We start from the raw sequence: 12,830 nt of genomic DNA on the forward strand, positions 1-12,830 counted from the left end.
TTAGCCTTGCTTCAACAACTCTTTCCTATACCTTCATGGTGTGGCTCATCAACTTTATACCTCTGTAGTTACTGCAGCTCTGCACATCACCCTTGTTCTTAAAAATGGGGACCAGTACACTGTTTCTCCACTCATCAGGCATCCTCTCACTCTCCAGGATTTTGTTAAACAACCTGGTTAAAAAGTCCACTGCCTTCTCTCCTAAACATCTCCATACCTCCACAGCTATGTCATCAACTGCTTTTCCATTCTTCATCCTTTTTAAAGCTGCCCTCATTTCCACCTTACTAATTCTCTGCACTTCCTGATCCACTATCTCTCCCCCCGTTGTCCTCCTCTCTCTCTCGTTTTCCTCATTCATTAGTTCTTCAAAGTACTCCTTCCATCTACTCATCACTCTCTGTTCACTCACTAGTACATTTCCCTCTCTATCCTTTATCAGCCTAACCTGCTGTACATCATTTCCAGCTCTATCTCTCTGTTTAGCCAAACGATACAAGTCCTTTACTCCTTCTTTACTGTCCAGCCTCTCATATAGCTCATCATAGGCCTGAGCCTTTGCCTTTGCCACCATTCTTTTCGCTATGCGACTAGCCTCACCGTACTCCTGCCTACTTCCTTCATCTCTTTGGTTATCCCACTTTTTCTTAGCTGCCTTCTTCTTCTGAATACTCTCCTGGACTTCCTCATTCCACCACATCCCTACTCCATTTCTCTTCCTCTCTACACCATGATAGAACAGTTTGAATCCACCTCCAATGTTCCTGGCCTTGCTTCCTTTCCATCTGGTCTCCTGGACACACAGAATATCTACCTTCCTTCTCTCCTTCATGTCTGCAAGCTCTCTGCCTTTACCAGTCATTGTCCCTATGTTCAGAGTCCCTACTCTAACCTCCACACTCCTGCCTTTCCTTCTCTCCTCTTTGATGGTCTTCGACCTACAGTAGTCCAATTTCCACCGGCACCCTGCTGGTCAACAGCACCGGAGGCGGTCGTTGTTAACCCGGGCCTCGACCGATCCGGTATGGCAATCATTTTTGTGATCCGCATGATAGTTTTGGCACAAGTTTTACGCCAGATGCCCTTCCTGACGCAACCCTCACCATTTATCCGGGTTTGGGACCGGCACCAGAAGTACACAAAGTACACCCCTAATGGTTGGTTGGATGTATGTATATATATATATATATGTGTGTATATATATATATATATATATATATATATATATATATATATATATATATATGATATGTCTATCTTTCAGGCTGAGAAAACAAGCCGAACTGAAGCAAGGTATCACTACTTTGCTAGCTTAAGCTTTAAGCTAGTTGTTCTCCACATCTGATGAGATATTTCTGTTGTTTGAAAAAACTATTTTCTCTATAATAATGATGATTTGATGACAGTTACTACAGTTATTCAGCTGGATTTAGCTTCCTAGCATAATGTTAGCTGTCCGTCTTGCTTCAGCATTCACCAGCTAGTAAAAAAAAATAGCCTGCCCCCCAAAATCCACCCTAGAGCAGTTGTAGTTTTTTAAAAGTTCATCCCACCTTCAATATAGCAGAAGGAGATTTAACAACTGTTGAAACCAGGACATACTGCAGCCCTCCTGTGGAATGTGAGCAAGCATGTTTACAATAAATGGATTAAATTAAATAAAGGTGTTAAATTATGTGTTACACTTTTGTTGAGTTATATTTGATTTTGGTGATTCTTTAACTTGTTCAAAGTATATGCTTTATTTTGTTTAGGCTGCAAGAATGTTTGTTTTTCAGACTTATCATGGAATGACATGGCAAATCTATATCATGAGTCATTACGCCAGGATTCACTTTTATTCCAGTATACCTGATATCAGTTCTTAAAGTGCAGTCCTTCACGTCTCCAAATCAGCTGCAGTTCTATTGTGTTCCCTGTTTGCAGACAGAAAACTGTAGGATTGAGGTTGGAAGACTTTGACAAATGAAGCCTTTTGCCTGACTGGTTGCTATAGAGATAGACTTTCAAAGTGTTCACCTGCAACAGAGCAGGCGGGATGAAAAAAAAACGATTTCTAGAGCCGATTTAGAAGTTAATTTAACTTTTTTTGTTCCACAATCAATATCATTGCCAGCACCAGGCATCAAAGTCTACTCAGCTGGTAGCTGGACTAGGCCAGAGTACAGAGTGTCTGTGGTCCTCCTGTTGAGGCTCCTGTTTGGGGGGCCTGATTATAGTGTATTTGTCTGCCTTTATCTCATCCACATTAATCCTGCTGCTCTCTAACGGCTCAGCCCAACGCTCCGCTCCCGCGAACCCCCTCAACTGTCCGCGATGAACCCCTCGCACACATACAAAAGTCAGTGGGTTCATATTCTCTGCATCCAGGCCGTTCCTCTACGAAAATCTTTAATGGAAAGTTTTGGAGAAGATCTGAGGGTGTGGCCTTCTCTCCCTGGCCCTGATCTCCTCATGTGTCCGTGGCTCCTGGAATGTGGCACTAAAACCACTTTCCCACCAGTAAGCGGATTACAACCCTAAAGCTTCATATCAAAAGACGCTCGTGCCCATCTCTGTTCCCACCAGCTCATTTCAGCCTCTCAGATGGAAAATTCGTGAGATCCAAGGCGCCCTACATTGAACCTGATTTAAAGGGTTTAAATAAGAATGGAATATATTTCACATCAACACAGTTCAAGTACATTTGTCAGTAACGGTGCCGATGAAACATATATTAATTATATTTTACTACATAGATATCGTGGCAGAGTACATATGGGAAATTTAACGATGGAGTCCCATTTGTCTTCCACTGATATCATATTTACAAACGTACATATGGTAGAAGAAAAAGACAATTTGAATATCAACTGGATGTGCATTTCCTGAAGGAACTGCAAGGGTGCTTGAAAAGAGCTGTGTGTGTGTTTTTGTGTGTTTCTGTGTAGGTGAACACCACCTCCTTAGGTGTGTGTCTGTGTGTGCGTGTGTGTCTGTGTGAGGGAGAGATGTGTGTGTTTGAGGGGGGAGGGGGGGGTCATTCAAATGAACTGTCACTCTGTTATTATGGAGCTCTTAGTGGAGAAGCCTTGTTTGAGTCTGATTTGCACCCTCTGAACAAACTGTCATAACTTGGGAAATGTTTACTCTATCGCTTAACCGGATATATTATTTTGGTGTAATGTTGTGTGTATTGAGAGGAAAATGTCTGAGTTATGATGAGTTAAACTCAGAGAAAATCCTGAAATAAGCAGATTCTGATTTTGAGAAATTTACATGGGAGTGAATGGGGCAGTTTTCTGTGCCTAGTGCCAAACAAATGCTCATAACTCCAAAGCTCATTGATAAAATTATGAGATATTCTGAGGTTTCGGGAAGGACGAGTTTCTCTACCATATAAAACTGAAATGGAGTTTCTAGGTGAAAGTTTAAGGATTTTAAAGCAGATTCCCTGCGTGATCAGCTAGACTGAGTGTCGATGTCAGCTAGAATTTGAAGTTCTGAACATTGTGCCATTCATTCTTATTGGAGGTTTTTCATTTTTAAACTTAATTTTATCAAAAACTACCAATCCGATCGACTCCAAAAATACATAGACCTTCGAAACGCAGTTTGAACGGAATCTGTACATTAAGCGGTCGGGCTGTATTAATCGCAGAAAACTGTGGAAAAAGAATAAGAAGAGGCATGAGAGATAACAATAGGGCGCTTTTTCAAGCTCTCGAAAGTGTTCTCACATCAACCAGTGTGAATGTTTCAGATAAATAGCTTGAAACTTCAATAAAAACCTTTCTTCAGCACTTACAAAACAGTATGTTGTCTCTCCCAGCTATAACTACACTTTACCTTGAAATACAATATGTAAGGCTTATTTTTCTTGAGTCATCCATTACAAGTAAAGAAAATACACATTTTAGTTCGCTCAACCTTCACTTCATGTTCACCCCCATGAAATATACAGAATATTGCACAAGTCACAGATTCAACAGAAAGCTGGAGCACCTGAATTTCCACATTTTAATAAATGTAATAGTGTTGATATGAGGTATTTAATTCATTTGCATTTGCAAGAATGTACACATTTATATCACGAACATTCAGGGAGAGCTAGCTGGAATATAGTTATAAATTAAAGGTATAAATAACGTGGGCTAAAATGTAAGAAGGACATTATACGTTGTTAAACAGATTAAAGTGGAACATGCTTTATGTCATCTTCTCGTATCCCTGTAGCGACGTCATCTTTGAATTTTGGAAGACAGATATTTTTCCAGATTCTCCCTGAAGTCTGTTTTTGCATCGTGTTTTTTTTTTCAGTTACTAAATTATACAGTTGTATGCAAAAGTTTAGGCCCCTCCACTCAAATAGCATGTTTGGTCGATTTAAGGGAAACTAAGCTAACTTGTCCTTTACACGTCCGAAGACTTATTTTTGCACAATTACTGTTTATTTGCTGAGTTTAATATATTGGGAAAACTTAAAACATAAAATGTGGCCTGTGCATAAGTTAGCCCATTTCATATGTTATGTTTTATTTTTTCCAGTTTGTTAAACTCAGCAAATAAATAAATAATATAAAAATATAAATAAATAGAAAATAAATAAATAGAAATCGTGCACTAATCTTTTTAGCTAAATGCCATATTTAAGTGTGTTCTCTGTAGAGGATGTGTTACCTTGTTTTCGCAAAGAAAATCAACAAAACATGCCATTTGACCAGGGTGTAAATCATACGCTTCACAATTATATTATTTTAACGCAGTGAACGCAGTGAAGCCCATATTCCTTCCATATAAAAGAGCTATTTATTCATTTGATACTTTTTCGTCACAGATTTATCAAAAACATTCTGCATATGGTATGTAAATGAAGTATATTTACATTATATCTGATATTAGCTCTTCCGCTTGGTCAAAAAGAAAATTGCCAAGAGCCTCTTTTCATTTTCATGTTTATGTTGATGAATCTATTTGCGTGTATTCAGGCCACAAAGTTTGTCTGGTTGAAACAACATAGAACAATATTGAATATAATGAATTATATCAGACTTGCTTGCATTGATTTACTAGTAACAATTAACACTTGCAGCTTTCAGGAAATAGATAACATTTTCATCTGTATCAGTGGGTTGTTTGTATGAAAACAATCAGTCTTGCCTAAATGCATGTAGTGTTATTTAGTAAAGACCAAAATGTGTGTTAACTTGAGTTCTGCTCTTCCCTACACTGATGTTTTAAAGCGTGTTTTAACGTTGCACATCATTCACAACAGACTCTCCTCAAGTCCTGATTGACCCTTCACACAGTCATACACACAGCATAAAGCTTGTGCACAGTGTAGAGTCTTCTGGACATGCTGTGTGTGTACATCCTCCACTCTCTCTGTACTGATAGAGATCACTGTGTGACACAAGTGCGTGTCACACTTCCTGTCCTCGACCAGTGTGTTTTTCTTTCAGTCTGATGGCGATTCTCTTCAGAGCTTTCAAGCTCAGCAGGCACGCCAGCACCCACAGAGGTTCTCAAAGGCACCTACAGTACTTACCGAGGGCTGCAACTCATCTCTGGAGTTGCAGTTTGCCTACTTAGTGCTACATCAAAACAAGCACTCGTCCAAGCACCAATAGAAAAGACGCCGATTTGCATGCCTATTCGAGGCTTCTGCTGCAGTCGCCTACGCTGAAAAAGTGATGCAGTGACTTTAATCAGTTACATCATTTCCTAGCGAATAAAGTATATGGCTGTTCTAAAGTTAGGACCCTCGTGTCATGTTGATTTTTTTTGTGCAGTTATGTACAATAATAACAAAAAAAACAAAAAAACAGCAGAAAACATCCGCTCAGTTTAAGACGATATCTGATGACATATCTTTTCTTGAGCTGAGGACAACCGAGTTCTCTTCAGCCTGAACTTCAGACAGGATTTCTCCTAAATCACATTTCTAATTTCTTGGTTATGTCAAACGTGCAGAAATTGTGTCTCCACCAGCCAAGAAACTTTTAATCACACAGTCGCATCTGGCATTTTCTCCTCTTGAGCTCCCACATTGTTATTTTATCTTTGAAAAGGGATGTAGTAATATGTGGTGCAGCGGTATATATATCATCACTGTCCATAGAAAAAATCTGAAAGATATCCACATTTGTCCATTTTGTACTTTGCTACACCATTTGAGCGTGGCGGCTGTTCTTTGCATTGCCTGAAAATTTCATGATGAATGGACTGAGAGAAATGCTCCCAAATTACTTGGAATAAGACCTCTTTACATTAACTTACACTGAAAGTAAAGATAATGTTTGCCTTGTCTTGTTAAGTTACTACTCTGAGGACTTTTTTGGACTGCAATGATATATATGTGTTATTTATTTTGCAGTGTATTAAGTATTTAAAGATGCAGAAATCCAAGCAATTCCTAGGAAGTGGCTCAACAGACTAAGTCATCACCCCAACAGGAGTTTCTTTGTTTGAAGCCTAGTGATGCCCTAGCCCTCCATAAGTGGGAGCCCAAGTGAAGAGAACATCTGGTAGGATTGTGTGATGGAAAAAGTCCTGAGTAGTGGAGAACTTGCTTCCATACTGTTTGCCTAACTATGATGCAGAAAGAAAATTGGACAGTTTTGACTAAACTAAGAAGATTGAGTTGGGTGAACTCAAGTTGCGTTAAAGTGGTGTAATCAGCTCTCTTATCATTCTAACTTGAGCTGACTCATTTTTAACAGTAAACCTACAGGGAGGTTGTAAAAGTTATATGCTAGAATCAGTACTGTAATATATTTTAATCCATTTTTCAAGTGTTTTGGGAGCAAGAAGTTAAACTGTAAATAATTAATAATAATATTGTAATTACCTGTTTATAGTCATTTCCTTTTAACATATCTGCTTGAGATTCGATCATCACTTTTAAAATATGAGGCATCCTAGAAGTTCATTTGATTATAGCATCATTGTTGACAGCTCAGTATGATGTCCATTATTCATATATCCATTATAATTATTATACTGTAAAAAAAGAGATGCAAATAAAAAAAGTAAGTAAACTTAGCTGAAATGTTAAGTTCACTGAATTGTATATAAGAAGTTAACAAAAGCAAAACAAAATATTGTTCCGTTTGCTTAACATTATGAACTTTATAAGTTCAGTGGACTCAAACTTCTAAATCAACCAGGTTTACCCGCCTTCTTCAGTTAAAAAAGGTGTGTAAAGCTACAAACTTGTACTTGTGATTGTTTAACATGTCATAATTATTTTAAGCATTGGGCCCAAAAAGTATGTAGACAATTTACTAGGCAATTTTGTAGGCAATCTAACCACTACCAACCTCATCTCCTTCTTGCCCTCCTTCCCTTCTCTACCCCGCTATTACCCTTTGGCCTCCTTTAAGGCCTGACTATGTTTGTTCTATGTACCCCATTATTTGTAAGTCGCTTTGGATAAAAGCGTCTGCTAAATGTAAATGTAATGTAATGTAATGTAATTTAGATTTTTGGTAAACTTTAGTTCTTTAGTTTACTTCATAAAATCTTTAATGAAATGATGTGTTTCAGAGACATTTGACACACTTTTGACACAACATTAAACTGATGGTAGACTTTTGTTTGGAGGAGAATTCATCCAACATGCATCTGTATTGAGGGTACCTGAAACCTCAAACCTCGTAGTGTGTGGCTAAAAAGCTCCAACTTCAAAGTCTGAGGCTATAAACTTCACATCTCAAATGTGGGGCTGGGGCTTTCACAGTGGTATCTGTTAGCTTGAGTTCAGTGCTGGGATCATGAACAAGAAGAACATTTTGGACTCTTTTTTTTTTCATTTTGGACGAATTCTGCGAAAGAAGCAGCACACAGAAATGTGGATCTTTCAGCAGCAGGACAGTCTGAAACACTACAACGTATTTACACTGAATGGGGCATGATTTAACAGTTGGTTTCTTAAAATACAACAAACTCACAAGTATCTGCAAAATAGATGAGGACAGCAATTCTACTATTTTTTCTTTCAATATATTGAACCTTGATGGTAATTATTCATGTGGAAATGATGTGCACGCTTGAATCAAGTGCATCACTTTTATTTTACAAGGTGTATGCAAAAGTTTGGGCACCCTGCCCATGGTCAAATGACGTTTTGTTGATGATCTTAGTGAATATGAATAAACACGTCCTCTACAGAGAACACACTTCTGCACACTTTAATTCAGTTACTTTTAACTGCTGAATTTAACATACTGAGGGAAAGGAAAGGATTTGCCTGTGCAACAGTTATGGCACCTCTTATATTTGTTATATGTTTTTACATCAAATTCAACTGCAACCCTATCTGGACTAAGCCGTTAATGATGATGATGATGATGATGATGATGTCAAACTCAGCAAATTAATAGAAATTCTGCGCTATAATTTGCAGAAAATGCCATATTGAGATATGGTAACTTACTGTCACTCAGAGAATTGACAAAAACATGTCATTTGATAGGGTGAACTTTCAATCAGTAGCGTTGCCACTAGATAAGAGCACCTATTTCTGGCCCACTGCAATGGGCTCCATCCTCATTTTGTGATCAATTGGTAATCAATTTGTTCATTTTAATTCACAACGCCATGCTGAAAAAGTTGACAGTGCTATTGACCAAAACTGACACTTACCCCACACAGACTGAACTCCCCATGTGAAGATGCAGATTAAAGAGCATCTTTGCTTAAAGTAAAACCTTTTGTAAGAAATCGGCCAGATCTACCGCCTATTATACTTTCCCACGGCTTTAAAACCAAAGATACTTTTTTCTCATATTTAATGCAGGTTGGTGGAAGATTGGGTTGAAGTACCCCAGTAAGTATTCAGAAAGACGGCGGGTGCGTATTTAATTTACTGTTATTAGAGTGTAATAATGTACAGGATCTGGGGCTGTGCAAGCTTCCCATGGATCAGGTCAGAGCTGCAGTTTACAGGCCTCCAGGCCGCTGTTTGTTTAATACAGGGGGGATAGAAAAAGGGTTATATAATGTTAGGCGTGGGTCCAGGAGAAGATGAGATGCCCTGGGCCTGGCGCAGTGGGAGACTGGGTGGAGATTCACACTCTCACAGACCTTTGAACTGGGAGAATGATTAAATACACACGATTTCTTCATTTTATTTTCTTTTTCAGGTTCAGTACAATCTAATCAGGTTTCACTCCAGTGCTTCGAGGAAATTCTAAACCACCAGCTGTTTTGCCTTGGTTTTTACCATATTCCCTTGCCATGGCAAAAGAGACATGAACAAGGAACTATAAATGCGGTTTTAATACTTAATAAGGCACCACTTTTGAGAAATATTTTGAGGAATTTTAGAAATACATCCACAAGGGATAAAAACTGATGCTTCAGTGGGGAACAGTACCTCTCACCTTGTGGGAATGGACCGGGCAAATTTGTCTTTGAACCAGCACTAATCATTAACATCATCACTGAAGCATCAAATATCAACCAATCTCAATATAAAGACAATATGTGAAGAGTCACAGAATTGAAGGACTTGAAGCTGTTCCTATACATTTTATCAGTAACACTTTACTGTACGGTGCTGTTCATAAGGCTACATGACACCTAGATAAGCTTGTCATAATCACTTACATAGCCCTATATAAGTTTGTATAAATGTTTATTCCAAAATGCGTCATTTACCATAAAGGTTAAACTGGCCATTTTCGAACAGTTATATAGGGATATGTCAGTTGTCATGACAACCTTATGTAGGTGTCATGTGGCCTAATGAACAGCGTAAAGTGTTAGCGTTTTATCTAAGTATGTTTATGAGCGAACAGTTTAGAGAGCTTAACAAACACATTGGGTGACACATGGTAACACCAAATACATTCATACAGCGTGGATTTTACTTAGTGAATGAAAGAAAATTCTACTTAGACGCCATCAGTAAACCATATTTCATTCGTAATTGCATGAAATCTTGTTAGATATTATGGCTTTATTGTTTATAAAAGTTTGTAATTACTTCAAATACTAAGTATAGTTTTTCAAGCCACAAATACAGGTTCCGGGGCGGCACGGTGGCATGGTGGGTAGCACTGTTGCCTCACAGTGAGGGGGGCCTGGGTTCGATTCCCCGACCGGGCAACCAGGGTCCTCTCTGTGTGGAGTTTGCATGTCCTCCCCGTGTCTGCGTGGGTTTCCTCCCACAGTCCAAAGACATGCAGTCAGGCCAATTGGACATGCTAAATTGCCCCTGAGTATGTGAGTGACTGTCTGTCTGCCCTGTGATGGACTGGCGACCTGTCCAGGGTGTATCCTGCCTTCGCCCGAAGACTGCTGGGATAGGCTCCAGCACCCCCCGCGACCCTGACGGAGAAGGGTTTAGAAAATGGATGGATGGATGGAAATACAGGTTCCGATACATTTTGGTGCAATATACCCCCCCCACCCCCCTCCCAGCAGATTTGTATTTTCTGAAGCCTCACATGATCCAAAACAATGTTGGTTATCAACATAACTGACTTTACAATGATAATATATTTTCTCCTTCTGGTGGCCACCAAAAGGATGTAAGCTAGAATTTTAATCATAGCTCTGGGAAAACATGGCAAACATGCCAAACCCAAACACACTGAAATCCCATTTGAGATCTCCAAATTGTAACGAAAAATCCCAGTGCCTACTCCAGGCTTATCATTCAGTTTTTAATTTAGGACTTATTATTTAGTGCCTGCTATGCATGTACAAGTAGATACTCTGACACTAATATGAAATTAGTGTAGTGAGGACAGAAATATGGAAACTGCACACACTTATTAAATTAAACCCATTAAACCCATTAAAAAGTCTTGGTAATTCGCTGATACATTGAATGTTGAGTCTTCGTCAACCTCATGTTTAAAACCTCTTATCACAAGCACATACCAACACTATTAGCCATAAAGTCTTTCAAATTGTCTGTAAACACTCGTTCTGCATCAGCTGTGGTTGTTGTTACAGCCGGCCTTTCAGCCCTGAAGCAGCTGCATAATGCGCTTTCTACTCTTAGTTCCTCTTTATGACTGCAGAGAGGAAGACGTGGACGCAAATATATCTGTCTATCTCACCTCTCGTCCTCTTTCTGAGAAAAAGCATCATCGTGCAGCTCTTCAGTCAAGCAGCGCCACCATGAACGCTTTAAATGACTTCCATGTGCTGCACTTTCTAAACATACGCATGCAGTGAATGGCCAGAGTTTTTAGCCCCTTAAAGATAGCATATCTGAAGTGTGTTTACACTCACGTTAGCACATTTCTGAAGTGTGTTCAATTTAAAAAATGGATCTACATTTATATCCGGTTGGTGTGGAAAACCTTCACCTTTAATCGTGTGTGTGTTTGTCCTTTTCACCAAGTGCCAGCAGGATTTGCTTTTCCTGATCTTATACAACTGATACACTAGGTACGCCTCTCTAGTGCGCGCAACCGAGGTCACAAATAGGTCTGCAAACAAAGGTTAGCCAACAGTGGCATTTTCAGTTCCATAGCTCAGTAATACATAAACATCAGTAAATGGATAGTTTATTCACAATTTAAAGCATTTTGGGAACAACAAAAATGATGGAGTAAAAGCAAGTAGGAAAAGTTATTAAACGATAAACTGCGATCGTGTATTTGTGGTCATTTTCTGTCAAAAAGTATTTCATCAGCAAGATTTGGTCACCAATTTTCAAGCATCGTAGCATCATATTAGAATTATTTTACATACATTGGGGTCCAGAAGTCTGAGACTACTGGAGAAAATGCTTCTATTTGCCACCCCTTTCTAATTAAATACAAAGTCTTTTATTACAAATGATATTATCAGCATAACAATTTGAGAGGAAAAAGAGGTCTGATTGTACAAATACCTTAAAAGACACAACTTTCCTTCCATTTGAGTGGAGACCTACAAATAGTGAAGAATTTAAAATATTTCTTAGTTTTCAAGATTCTATAAACTTTCTGTTATTAATTTCGAGGTTTAAATGAAAAATACCAGAGTTTCAACGTCATATTAGAATTTTGGACCTCACTGTATGTATCTTGAACAAATTTGGTTTAATATTTGGCAAAACAATGATTCAAAGCTGTGGTTGTATGTCCATGAAAAAAGTTCACATTTAAATTTGATTACATTGCCAGTTATTTACAATGTCACATAGACATAAATAAACTGTCCCATATTGTGCAGTATGTATATATTACAACCTTAGGACTACTTTAAATGCAAATGCTTAGTTTTTTGTTGCTGTTTTTTTCAATAAGAATACTCATGTAGCATGTAGGTTTTGAGCACTGATGTATATTTGATGTTGCAGTCAAGCATTCTTCAGTTTGTTCTCCACAGGTCAAATAAACGTGACACATTTAAAAAGTGGATTTACAGTGTACAGTCATACCCACCAGATTAGGACGGCGTTTGTCTCTGTAAACATCAATAGCATATCTTCATGCAGTTCCTCATCAGGCCTGCATTACGATCACAGCAGTCTAAGTGTCTCCATGGAAGTCCTGGAGGTATGTTCTCTTGCTTTCACATACTGTAGAGACAGAAAAAAATGTGTGTGTTGATCCAGGTCTATGTATGGAGTCAGTGTGCAGCCTGGGGCCCCTGGCCCAGTTCAATAGGTCAGACATTCCCTCCCCGGCTCCTCTATTGTCCCCTGAGCCACGCAGCCCCGCCTGGCCTGTGAACTGAGGCAGGGCATGAAAGCCAGCAGTAGCCCTTAAGCCTTGGGTAATGCGGGCCAGAGCGGAGTCCCCCTCTGTCCGCCACCACTTCCAGCGGGTGGATTTGGGCTTAGGCAGCAAGCGAGGATGGCCCTCTGTCTGGAGGTGCTCACGCGAATGATACGTTTAAAG

Source organism: Pygocentrus nattereri, chromosome 11 (genome assembly GCF_015220715.1).
Source record: "Pygocentrus nattereri isolate fPygNat1 chromosome 11, fPygNat1.pri, whole genome shotgun sequence".
Lineage (NCBI taxonomy): Eukaryota > Metazoa > Chordata > Actinopteri > Characiformes > Serrasalmidae > Pygocentrus > Pygocentrus nattereri.